Consider the following 13,295-nt stretch of genomic DNA (forward strand, 5'->3'; position numbering starts at 1 on the left):
TTTCCTCCACAGTGCACAATTAACAGGTCAGGGTGTGGCAAATGCAAAAAGGTTTTCACCAATGGAATCAATTGGTGACATTTTAATCCTCTGTGGCCAATCCATTTTATGTTCACGTTTGATAAATCAAGGTTGTGTAAATTTCTGGTACTAGCATACCTTTGAGCCCAGTGGATATAGCTATGTCCAATAATCCAGACAGAATACATGGTCAGAGGAGATTCTGGTGCAGTTAGATGAAGTGTGGAAAAGAAATGGCAGTTGGAATAATAGGAGTTTGCAAAAAAAAAAACTGTGGAGTTTCAGTGCTCTTGAATCACAAGCAAAGATTGGTAGAATGAGATAGGTGAAAACTGAAAGTTAGGGTGCATGGTTGTGTTCTGTGTAAGAAGTAATTTGAATGGTTAAAAAAAAGTTATTTAAAGAAACCTTACACCAGATAAGCTGGTGTATTTGCAGGTCAAACATCCTGGCAGAGGTGATTTGCAACATTGTAGAATAAACTTTTAACCCTGGGAGCTCAGTGAGGAGGGAGTTGCTATGGTAACAGGTAGAAAGGGCTGAGGGGGGGAAGGGTGTTGGTTTGAAAATAGAGAGGGAAGAGTTTTAATTGGTTAACAAAAAGGGATATCTGTGTAGAATTAGAGGTTTTCTGTGCCTTTATGGTTTGCAGTGCCTGGAGAACATACCTTTTGCTCTGCTAAAGAAATATTGGTGTGTGTATCTGACACTGTTGTGAATCTCCTAAAGCATTTGTAAAGGTGAGTTATGATTCATTTAATATACATAGAGACTTGTATACTCTATGGAGAAGATTTGGAAGAAAATTGTGGTCTTTACATGTTGCTTTGTGTCATGCTTTTTGATAATGCTTGGTAAAAAGTTTTTACTGCATAGAGTAATTGTATTTTGTAAAATTGTGAATTTTTAGTCGTGACATGGAATGCTTCTACGTAGGACTTGTGCTGTGTGTTGTAAATGTGATGTAAAAAACGATTTTGGGGGGAAAAATAGTTTTTACATTTTTTAAAAGGAATAAAGAATGTGTGCAAGTTTAATAGAAATACATTTGACTCTTTACAATGATGTTACCTGTGTTAACTCAGTGTAGGAAACATATTGAGTTTGTTTGCATAGAGGAATTGTATTTTGTAAAATTGTGAAGCTTTATGTGCAAGATTTTGCCTCAGTCTTATCCCTGCTGTGAGGCAGATGGTTGTAAATATGATCTGTGCTGTGTTTCCTAAATGTGATGTCAAAAACGATTTTGGGGAAAATAAATGGATTTTACATTTTTGAGTATATTGTGGCACAGAGGTTTAAAAAGTGACGCATCTAATTACATGTGTCTCTTTTTAAATATGGTGCAAAAAGGTACATGTTTGGGCTTTCCTGGGGAGCCTAGGTGGTGAGGCTTGTGTCTAAGAGTGCAGTGGACTAGGCTTCATGAAGCCTATCCCTGACTGCACTGTTAGACACAGGTGTGAATTTGACTCTTTACAATGATGTTAGCTGTGTTTTAAAACAGTGTAGGAAGCTTATTGAGTTTGTTTGCATAGAGGAATTGTATTTTGTAAAATTGTGAAGCTCCATGAGGCAGGTGCAAGATTTTGCCTCAGTCTTATCCCTGCTGTGAGGCAGATGATTGTAAATAGGATCTGTGCTGTGTTTCCTAAATGTAATGTCAACAAAGATTTTGGGGAAAATAAATGGTTTTTACATTTTTGAGTATAATGTGGCACAGAGGTTTAAAAAGTGACGCATCTACCTACATGCGTCATTTTTTAAATATGGGGCAAAAAAAGGTACTTGTTTGGGCTTTCCTGGGGAGCATAGGTGTTGAGGCTTGTGTCTAAGAGTGCAGTGGATTAGGCTTTATGAAGCCTATCTCTGCTGCATTCTTAGACACAGGTGTTTTGAGGCAAAATCTTGCACTTGTCTCACAACAGGAATAAGACTGAGGCAAACGCTTTCTCATGGAGCTTCACAATTTTACAAAATACAATTCCTCTATGTAAACAAACTCAATATGCTTCCTACACTAATTTAAAACACAGGTAACATCATTGTAAAGAGTCAAATTGACACCTGTCTCTAAGAATGCAGACAGGGATATGCTTCATGAAGCCTAGTCCACTGCACACTTAGATACAATCCTCACCATCTAGGCTCCCCAGGAAAGCCCAAACATGTACCTTTTTTCCCCATATTTAAAAAGTGACGCATGTATGCGTCATTTTTTAAACCTTTGTGCCACATTATACTCAAAAATGTAAAATACATTTATTTTCCCCAAAATCGTTTTTGATATCAAATTTAGGAAACACAGCACAGATCATATTTACAATCATCTGCCTCACAACAGGGATAAGACTGAGGCAAAATCTTGCACCTGCCTCACAACAGGAATAAGACTGAGGCAAACGCTTTCACATGGAGCTTCACAATTTTACAAAATACAATTCCTCTATGCAAACAAACTCAATATGATTCCTACACTGATTTAAAACACAGCTAACATCACTGTAGAGTCAAATTGACACCTGCGTCTAAGAATGCAGACAGGTATATGCTTCATGAAGCCTAGTCCACTGCACTCTTAGACACAAGCTTCACCAACTACGCTCCCCAGGAAAACCCAAACAAGTACCTTTTTGCTCCATATTTAAAAATTGATGCATGTAGGTAGATGCGTCACTTTTTAAACCTCTGCGCCACATTATAATCAAAAATGTAAAAACCAATCATTTTCTCCAAAATCGTTTTTGACATCACATTTAGGAAACACAGCACAGATCCTATTTACAATCATCTGCCTCACAGCAGGGATAAGACTGAGGCAAAATCTTGCACGTGCCTCACAACAGGAATAAGACTGAGGCAAACGCTTTCTCATGGAGCTTCACAATTTTATAAAATACAATTTTATATAACTATATAACTCAATATTTTCTTGGGAAGCATAGGTGGTGAAGCCTGTGTATAAGAGTGCAGTGGAGTTAGACATAGGTCTGATCTTCTTTGTAGTTGTGGACCGAGCTGTCTTCCACTATATTTTTCAATACAGTCCTCACCTTTTGTGCACCACTGGAGAATCCTCACCTGATCTGAAACCCTGTATTGATCGTTTGCTTTTTGTCATTGCTTTGTTGTTTGGTAATAGTGGTCTATAATGTGCTACTGTTTTTCTTTAACACAGATTGAAATCGCTATTTGAAGAAAAAGCAAAGATGCCCACAAAGGAAAGGACAAAGAAACAACGTAACCGGGAAAAATCAAAAACAGCAACGGAATTACAGCATTCTTCCACAACAGATACTTCAAAAAACAGGAACAAAGCTCCTGGTAAGACAACTAAGTCTTTTTTACGCAACATATGTACATTCAGAAAAAATAATGGACACCATGTAGAAAAAGAAAATGAGAGAGTAAAATTGAAAAGGAAGGAGAGAACTTCAAAGAATCCTAAAACTGGAGCAGGAGAGAATAATATGTATAGGAATAGAAGGCAGAATCAGTTTAGAGACATTCGTAGACGAATGTTTCGCAATAGGGTGGTTTTAAATTTGTTAAAAAACATTAGGAAAGGTAAACAGAGAGCTGCTTTTTATAAGAAAAAGAAAAGTGTAGAGAAGATTGTTGATCAGGCTTTTGAAGTCAAGAAAAAAATATTTATTTTAATAATCAATAGAATTAGGACACTTAACAAGACAATTGATGTTTTCAAATCAAACAGAAGATGGAAAAGAGTAATTAATCGGACTAATTTTTGTAAAGTTTTTTCTGGAGAATGGATGCACAGTTCAAGTTGTGAGCCATTTTTTAATGAGGAGAGTTACTTCCAGGAGAATGATTTAGTGCATGCAGTTGACACCAGTGGTCGAGCGTATGAAGTGAAAGACGGTTGTCCGATTGAAAAAGAGAAACTTGTGCCTAGAGAACCAGAAGAGGTGTTATCTGATGGAGTTTTAGGGAGACGTACTAAGGGTCCAGTGTACACTTGGAAGTGTAGTAGTATTTGTAGTGTGCGACAGGAATCAATTGATTTGTTTTGTAATTTCTTACGTACATATAGTAAGAAAAGTCTAAAGCAGAACATGAAGTTGTTGCAAGACTTAGATCCTTGCAGAGTGAGAGGAATCACAGGTTTGCAAGGCCATTCACTGGCTTGTCTTTCTAGAAAAGTCTGTCAGAGTGTTTTTCATCATTTTAGGATGTTAGCAGTGCATCATACCAAAATGAGGAAATTAGTGAGAATGTTGTATTATGCAAAAAGTCCAGCACTTAAGCTTAAACAATTAAACAGTGCTCTTTTGCATGGAACAGAATTAGATGTGAAGAAGATTTGTGAAGAAATTGAGATTTGTTATTTTCGTGAGCAAGAGGACAGTGTAGAAATTGAGACAGCAATTCAAGGTAATGTGGAAGACAATGTACAGATTTTAAATACAGAAAAGTTTGAGAAGGAAATTACCAGGTTTAAGGTGAAATCAAGTGAAAGGCCGAATTTTACTTGTGTGTGTTGTCGACGGACTCATTATAAGATTCAGACTAGGTTAGTTGATTTATATGCAAAAAGTGAAAAGATGGATAATTATGAGTGGAAAGATTTAGCAACTTATTTGTGGGTGGAGAATTCTTTTGATTTGAGTTCTGATCAGCGTATTTGTAAATATTGTTATGACAAATTAAATCAAAACAGAATGCCTGCTAGAGCTGTTCATAATAATCTGGAGTTGATAGACATTCCCTGTGAATTGATAGATTTAAATACATATGAGTCTATTTTGATTCAATGTGTCCATCCTTTTCAGGCAATTGTTCGCATGGAGCCTAAGATAGGGAAATTGCCTCCTACAGATTTGCAGAGAGGATTAAAGGGAAGAGTTGTTTATTTGCCCCTAGATTTGAAAAAAAATATTGATACAATTGGTATAGAAAAAGTAGAAGAGGAACCTTTAGTTATTCTAGTTAATGGGGTTCCAACAAAGAGTAAAAAAATCTGGCAAGATTTAGTGCATGTTAGGAAAGTCAAAAAGGCAATGTTGTATTTAGTCAAAAACAATGAGTACTACAAAGATGTATGTGTTGCAGCAGAGGAAACAGCTACAGATGAAGACAGTGATTGTTCAGGCGGCCAAATTGAAAAAGTTGATGTGTCTAGAAGTGAAGAAATATATGAACATTATACTGTTCATCCTTTACATTCCAAAGAAGTAATGGGGAATGCAATTGACTTGTTTCAAATGAAAACAGCAAAAGGAAGTACCATTAGTGTATGGGAAGAAAGTTTGGAAGCTTGTTGTTTTCCACAGCTATTTCCAACAGGTCGAGGTGGACGATATGACGATCGACCACTTCAAATTCCTGCATCTGAATATCGAAGTGTAAGATTATATGCTGAAGATGCAAGGTTTCGTCAATGCATTCCCTATTTGTTTCATCTACTGTATGAAAGTGACTTGTCTGGGCTTTCTTATGCAGTAAACCATATTCTGAAAAGTGGAGCACATCTACAAAATGTTTCGGCGAGGGATTTTATGGAGAAAGTGAATCTGCAAGATAATATTTTAGAATCTCATCTAATCAATCTCATGGCATGTCAGCGTGGTACAAATGAGTATTGGTACCGTCGCCATGGCGAATTGAAATGTATGCTAAGAAACTTAGGAACTCCTACATGGTTCCTCACTCTTAGCTGTGCCGAGTATGCATGGGAGGACTTACTTCAATTTCTACGAGAGGCCAATGCTAATATACAAAATATAGAATTCAAAACACCTGGAGAACTGTGCTCTTTGGATCCAGTGAATGTATGCAGATATTTTAATCATAGATTTGAAGCTATGATGTCTTTTATTACCAACAAAAAAAATCCTCCCCTTGGAGAGGTTTTGGATTTCTTTTGGAAAAAGGAGTATCAAGCGAGAGGTGCTCCTCACATACATATGTTGTTGTGGATTAAAGATGCACCCAAATTTGGAACAGATTCAGATGAGATAGTGATGATTTTCATTGAAGAGTATTCAACATGTGCTGTTCCGAAAACTACGGAAGAAAACAGTTTAAGGCAACAAGTTTTACGCTTTCAATCCCATCGTTGTGGAAAGTACTGTTGTCGAAAATTCAGAAACAAGGACAAGTTCTACACAAAATGTCGTTTCAGCTTGCCACGACCAGTGATTTCTAAAGGAAGAGTAAATAATTTGATGTCTTCTCTGCGACATACTGTGACAAGGAAATCACCAAAAAATACATACAATTTAAAAAGAAACGAAGAGTCCAAGTACATCAACGACTACAACCCAGTGATTTTGTCCATGTGGAATGCTAACATGGATATTCAATTCGTTGCTGACAACTCTATTGCTGTGGCTCGATATGTGACGTCTTACATCACAAAAAAAAAAAGACAGAACTAAAGGAAATGTGGGAGGACATTTCACATGAAAAGAGTCTAAGCAAGAAACTTTACAGTTACAGTCTGAAGATGTTGTCGCATCGAGAAATTGGAGCGTATGAATGTTCTGATCGATTGTCGTCAGCAAGTCTCTATGCCAAATCTAGAACCATCATTTGGGTGAGTCTAGGTCTTGCTGCAACACGAAATCGAGTTTTGAAATCTGTACAAGAGATAGAGTATTTGGCGGAGAAAGAACCCGAAAGTACAGATATTTTGAAGACAAACATGTTGGATACATACTATCCAAATAGAAGTCATCACCTTGAGAACGCTTGTCTCTATGAAGTTCTGCAGAGATATATTTATAAGAGGAACATCAGAGAAGATATCAATAATGGAATATATGGAGTCATTGGATGTGAAGGATGTCTAGTGAAACAGAAAAAAGGTCATTTGATTAATCATTGCAAATTGAGTTGTGATAATCAGATAAAAGAGAATTGTATTATTTGGCTCTTTTGCAACTGTTTAAACCATGGCGTGAAGAAGAGGAACTTCTTGGAGATTTTCTCTGTTATGAAGACTCCTTTAATGCAACGAAGGATACCATAGAATGTCCTGTTTTTCCAAATTATCTGCAAATGTTGAATGAAGAAATAGAGCAAGAAGCCACAATTGCTGCAGAGATTGCGAGAGACAGTTCTCAAGGCAGTCAGAGTTCTGCTTCATTGAGTCAGGATCCACTAGGAGGACCAATTATCCAAAATGAAGCTGCTACTGCCATGGATGAGGTGGAAAGAGCTATGGAACAAGGTCAAGATGATGAAGTTAACTTAGAAGATTTGGCGAAACAACTAAACCTTGAGCAGAAACAGATATATGACGAAGTCACAGAACAGATTGAACATGGATTCAGTCATGAGAAAAAAGAGTGCTCATGTACATCATTTAAGCCTGTCCAACTGTACGTGAGTGGAGAAGCGGGAACTGGAAAAGTTTTCTGATTAAAGCCATTGCAACTTATCTGCAGAAAAGGACTGAATCACCGCTGTCTTGTGTTGTTACTGCTCCAACTGGGCTGGCAGCACATAACATTAAAGGGATTACTTTACATCGTTTACTGATGCTGCCAGTGGAGCATGATAACAAATTGGAGTATCACAAGCTATCAGGAGATGCGTGTTCCGAAGTTTCGAGAGTCCTGAAGAAAATGAAACTTCTTATCATTGATGAAGTAAGCATGGTGTCAAATATCATGCTTGCTTTTGTGCATTTGAGAATGCAAGAAATTCTTAGAACAGACTATGATGTCTTATTTGGTGGAAAACATATTATTGTTTTTGGAGATCTTCTGCAGTCGACTCCAGTGAAAGGACAACCTGTGTTCAAAATGCTCACACATGAAGATACCAGGAAGTGCTTAGGGAGCATCGGAAACGTTAATATAGGGTTAAACTTTAAATATGCAGAACTGCTTCAAAATATGCGGCAGGCAAATGATGAAGATTATAAAAATATTCTACAAGATGTAAGGATCGGAAAAGTAAGTCAGCAAGGGAAAGAAGCTTTACATGCACGATTAATTTCAAATCTGTACCCAAATGAAAACATTCTTCCAGAGAACATATTTAACAAAATTAACGAGAAGAAATCTGGCATATGTTTGTTGCCAACTCTGAAAGAATGTTCCATGTTCAACAACAAAATGTTACAGTTAGAAAATGAAGAGATAGTGAAACTGGAAGCTATTGATAAAATAGAGCATATGGGAGCAACAATTATTTTGTCTGAAAATTTGAAATCAAAATTGGATTCATTAGAGAAGACTATATCTAAAACTGCTGGTTTTGAAAAGACTCTGAATGTGTGTTTGAATTGTCGTGTCATTTTAAGAAGGAATTTAAATGTTGAAAGAGGTCTAGTAAATGGAGCAATGGGTTATGTTGTTGGTTTTCTGAATTACAAAAATAGAGATGGAATTGAAATTTTAAAAATTAAATTTGATGACATTGATGAAATAGAACAAATTTGTCGTTGTTCAGCTAGATTTTAGCTCGTAAAAGACTTATATGTTCGCCGAAAACAGTCTTTTATTTGTTTGGCATATGCTGTGACAATTCATAAGTCTCAAGGTTTAAGTGTAGATAGCGCTTTGGTGAACATTGGAAGTTCTGTGTTTAAAGAGGGTATGGCATTTGTGGCATTATCACGAGTCAGAACTTTAGCAGGATTGTACTTGATTGAGTGTGATGAAACAAAGATTTGTGCAGATTTAGATTGTGTAAAAGAATACAATAGGTTAAGAAGAGAGTATGCTCCACATTTGCCTCAATATCCTCTGATTGAAAAACGTGTGGTAGGCCGAAAAAGAAGAAATGAGAGTAATTGCAGTGAGGTATCAGCAAAAAGGCATAAAGTAGATAAAAGTGTAATTGTAAAGAGAAACAAAAAGGATTCTGTTGAAGATGTTGTTGGATTTCAGTTTGAAAACAGTTAAGGTGTCAACTGCTATGCTAATGTAGTAGTTAATGTTGTTTTTTTTCTTCAAAATTTACAAAGACAGATTGTTGAAAATCGGGAACAAACATCGTGCTGTTTATTGAATTCTGTGTTAGAGAAATGTAGTAGTGATAGAGCTAAAATAGAAAGTGTTTCAGAAATTAGAAATCTTCTAGATATATGTTCAGGTCAAAATCAATTTTCACAGAATATTCAGCAGGATTGTCAGGAATTTTTAATGTATATGTTTGATGTATTACAAGATGAAGGAGTAGATATAAAAAATCTATTTGGCCTTTCTTATCAATGGCAACATGACTGTGATAACTGTGCTTCATCAAGTACTACTAGAATAGACTCTGAAAGATTTATATATTTAACTTTACCAGACTGCAAATCAGTGTCTTTCAATAATCTAGTTAAAGCAGCGGATCACAATATGGTGTGTACCCAATGTAAGTCTGCAATGCTGTCCACATTATTTCTACAAAATTATGGTCACTATGTTATTTTAATGTTCCAACGATGTAGACCTGATGGAACTAAATTGACAACTTCTATTAAAAATGTTGTGGCTTCTCAGTTATCGATATCAGGAAGAACCTTTGCAACTGTAGCTATTATTTTTCATGACGGTCCTTCTACAACATCAGGGCATTACACATGCTATTTAAAAACTTCTAAAGGTTGGACCCAATGTAACGACAATCATTTGACTTTCAAACAACGTTTGCCTTTTGGCTTTATAAATTCATATCTAGTGTTTTTACAGCCAAAATTTAGGTAAAGGTAATTGGCCTATGAAGACGCGAGGAGTACTCATATATACTCATACATCTGACACTATTTGGCCAAATGGAAAGGTGCAAGAATGAGTAAAGAGTCATGACTGAAAAAAAGGAGTATATTAAAATTTTGAAAATATTTCAGATGTTCTTGGAGCTTTTCTTGTAGAAAGTCGATGAAATGGATTTCTAAGTGAACAGCAAAATACTATGTAACGAGAAAAGGACCTCCATGATATACTATTTGGCCTCAAGGAAAAGTAAGTCAATCAAAGATTAGCGTACATTTGTCGTTTGTCAGTATGTAAGGGTTTTTTTAAAACACAATCTTTTAGATTGTGTTTTTTTTTCCCGCTGTCATATGATGAGTAATTTGAACTCACTGCTTTAAGTGAAATTCAATATATTCTGAGAACAGCAAAAATAAACTATGTAACATGTTGTCGAAATTATTCTATACTTTGGATTGTGTAAATTAAATTGTATTCCCATTCTCTGACATCCACTCTCCCTCGCTTATCTTTATTTGCTTCTTACTTTTGACCTCTTCTCTCTATTTTTCGTTCACTACTTCTCTGTGCTCAGTGCCTCACTCTACTGGTGTTATTTTCACTTGTGTTTATCTACCTTCTATCACTTCTTTTACAACAACTTCACTGCTCCTCTCTCGTCGTTCTTCATCCCATTTCTTTTACTCTGGTTCCGTTACTATGCATCATTTCCTTTCTTTCAATGTCCTTCTCTTTACTTTCATCACCAAATTATTTTTTCTCAGTAGCACTGTTTTAGTCGTGTTCTCCTCTCTTTCCTTTTTTATGCTCACTTACTTTTTTTCTTTTCTCACTCATTGTACTCCACCTCACTCTGTTTTTCTCTTAGTGTGTCTACCTTATAACTTCCTCAGTCCAATTTTTCTTCAATTGTTGTATATTATTCTGTCTCCCTTCATCCTTTCACTCTATGACTGTTCTTCACTTACTCTCAGTTATCTTCTATTCCTCATTCTTCTAAATGCATCATTAATTAGACTGTTTTCTGTCTCAGTCATTATCTTTTTACTTACTTGTGTTTCCTGATTTAGTTTTGCTAACTCACATTGTTTTAGTATCTTTCTTACCTTCAGTTCATTTCTCTGTAATTCTCTCTCTTTTTCTTAGTGAATCTATATGCCTTACTCATTGTAATTTGCTCTCCTTCTATTTCTTTTTCCCTTTTTTTGTCCTTCTACCTTAGTTTATTTCCCTTTCTGTGTTCTTCACTCTCACTTTATTTCTAAATAGAGTGTTATGATGTTTTTAGCTCTTCATTTGTATCTTTTAATTTAAAATACATATTTTACTAATTATAACTTATATTTTTTTTCTCTCTTTCACAGATACCAACTGTAATAAAAAAAATTATAGTTACATTTATTATATGGTAAGTATTACTAAAAAAATGTAGTTTGTTATCACCCTTTGCTTTAAGGTCACTAACATTTTCTCAATCTACCTCACTCCTGTGTTTTTACTCTGCTTCTCTCACTTATTTTTATCCTCCACGTTTACTCCCCTTTCATTATTTACCCTCATATTCAACTTTTTTTGATCCCTATTCTTCACTTCACTTACCCTCTGTTCTGTTCCCTTCCTTTGCTTATTTACTCATTCTCTTTTTCTTAATTATTTACCTTACTCCTACACCTATACCTCATCCCCCTCCCAACACATACACACACCTGTAACATACACCCCACACACACACCACACCTACACATCATACACACAAAAAAACTCCCACACACACTCCTCAAAAACACACACACATTCCATACACACACATACATTGAACACATATACACCCCACACTCATACACTTCTCACACATATTTCACACACCCTCATCTCTACCCACACCAAAACACTCCACACAACCACACCCACAGACACACCTTACACACCCACACTTTGACCTACACCCACTAACTCCCTGTAAGTCACACACACTGCATTACTTATCTTTTTTTGCTGTTGTACTCAAGCCCATTCAGGTACTGTTCCCTTTACTCTCTTTGTCCTCTCTCTTTGTCACTCACCATGTGTTATCCTAATTCAATATTTCTCCCTCTATCACCCCTCTTTACTTTTACTATGGGTAGCGCACCGGGGAGCGTAACAAGGGGAAAACAAAGAGAAACAGTAAAATAATATTTTAGAGTGCTTTGAGGTAGGGTAGCTGTTGTGTTGTGTGGGTGATTTACTTACTGCACTCCTTCCACTCCTTTTCTCAGTACCTCTGTTCTCACAGTTCTTCATTCCCGTTCACTCAGTCCGTCTACTTTACTGTAATTGTCTCTGTCTCTTCACTCTTTCACTACTTGTTCATTATGCTTTCTCCCTGAAGTTCAAGCACACTACGTTATTTACATTTCTTTGCTGCTTCAATTATTCCCTTTCTGTTACTTCTTCTTTTCTTCTTTTAGTTTTTTCTCTCTGTCAATCCACATGTTTTAACTTTATTCGATGTTATCCATCTTATTTCATCCCTCTTTAGTTATGCACACTACTTTTTTCTCTCTCTCCCTTACCAGTGTTATTTAAATCTGGTTCCGTTATTACCTTTTATTTGTACATCATTTTTTCTCTTTCCTTTTACTCTTTACAGCCACTCACATTCTTCATGTGCCTCTGCTTTAGTATTCTTCTTCTCTCTTTCTTTGTTTCACAGCCTTATATTTTTTTCATTTTCTCTCTTACACTTTGTTATATCTTTTACACTGTTTTACTATGTATTACACAGTACATCTGTGTTGCTCTCTCTTGCTGTCTGTCTCTTAACATTACTCTCTCTTTCTCTTTCTCTTATGCTCTTCTTCTCTTGTTTTTTTTGTGGGTTTTTTTTGTTGCGCTAACGGGGCGCTCACCGGTGCGCGTACCGGGAAGCGCACCCATGAGAAAAATGAGGTCAAGAGTGCTAAAAATGTTAGTAATTTTTAAAAAATGGGAGGTAGTTCTGAAAAGAACTTTTTTGTAAATGTTTTTGTTGTTTTATATTTGTTTTTATTTTTCTGAACATTTTTTTTTTTTTTGGAACAATTTTATGTTTTTGGGGGGATTTTTGGGGGGAACAACGAAAAACAGGCATTAGAAAGGGCTCAACAGGAGCAAAAAAAAAAAAAAATTCTTGGGGCGTTTTGAGCACTTGTGGTTTTCAAATGCTCTATTTATCAAATTGATACTCATATTTGCACATGAAAGTAGGTCACCACAATAAAGGCACACTATCTTCATGTGCACAAAATTCTGTTGGATATTTGGGACCGTCTCCCTCGCCTCTGGTCCCGATAGAGTTACCTGTGCCGATGTACTGGCCACAGGAGTTGGTGGGTTATCTTGGAGGTGACGCATCTCTGCAACGCTGTAATTGAGTGGATGCCACCTCTCCATATGGCGGTGCATAGTACAGTTACCATAACTATACTTTTTATCTGTACCTCTAGACAAAACATCTTTACAAATGAGGCATGTCACATGTCGGGCATTGACCTTTTTTTGGCCTTGAGGGTATGAATAAAATTGCCAAATAAAACTGTCTTTTTGGTGGGATTTCCGGGGCTCTTCAGGCAAGAA

General features: G+C 36.3%; 1 protein-coding gene across 9 annotated transcripts in view; it reads right to left on the reverse strand.

The window, feature by feature from the left end:
- The window catches only part of SNED1 (sushi, nidogen and EGF like domains 1), a 2,618,914-nt gene that overhangs the window by 1,787,399 nt on the left and 818,220 nt on the right, over nt 1-13,295 (reverse strand). The window lies entirely within an intron of this gene.

The sequence above is a fragment of the Lissotriton helveticus genome, chromosome 11 (genome assembly GCF_964261635.1).
Source record: "Lissotriton helveticus chromosome 11, aLisHel1.1, whole genome shotgun sequence".
NCBI lineage: Eukaryota > Metazoa > Chordata > Amphibia > Caudata > Salamandridae > Lissotriton > Lissotriton helveticus.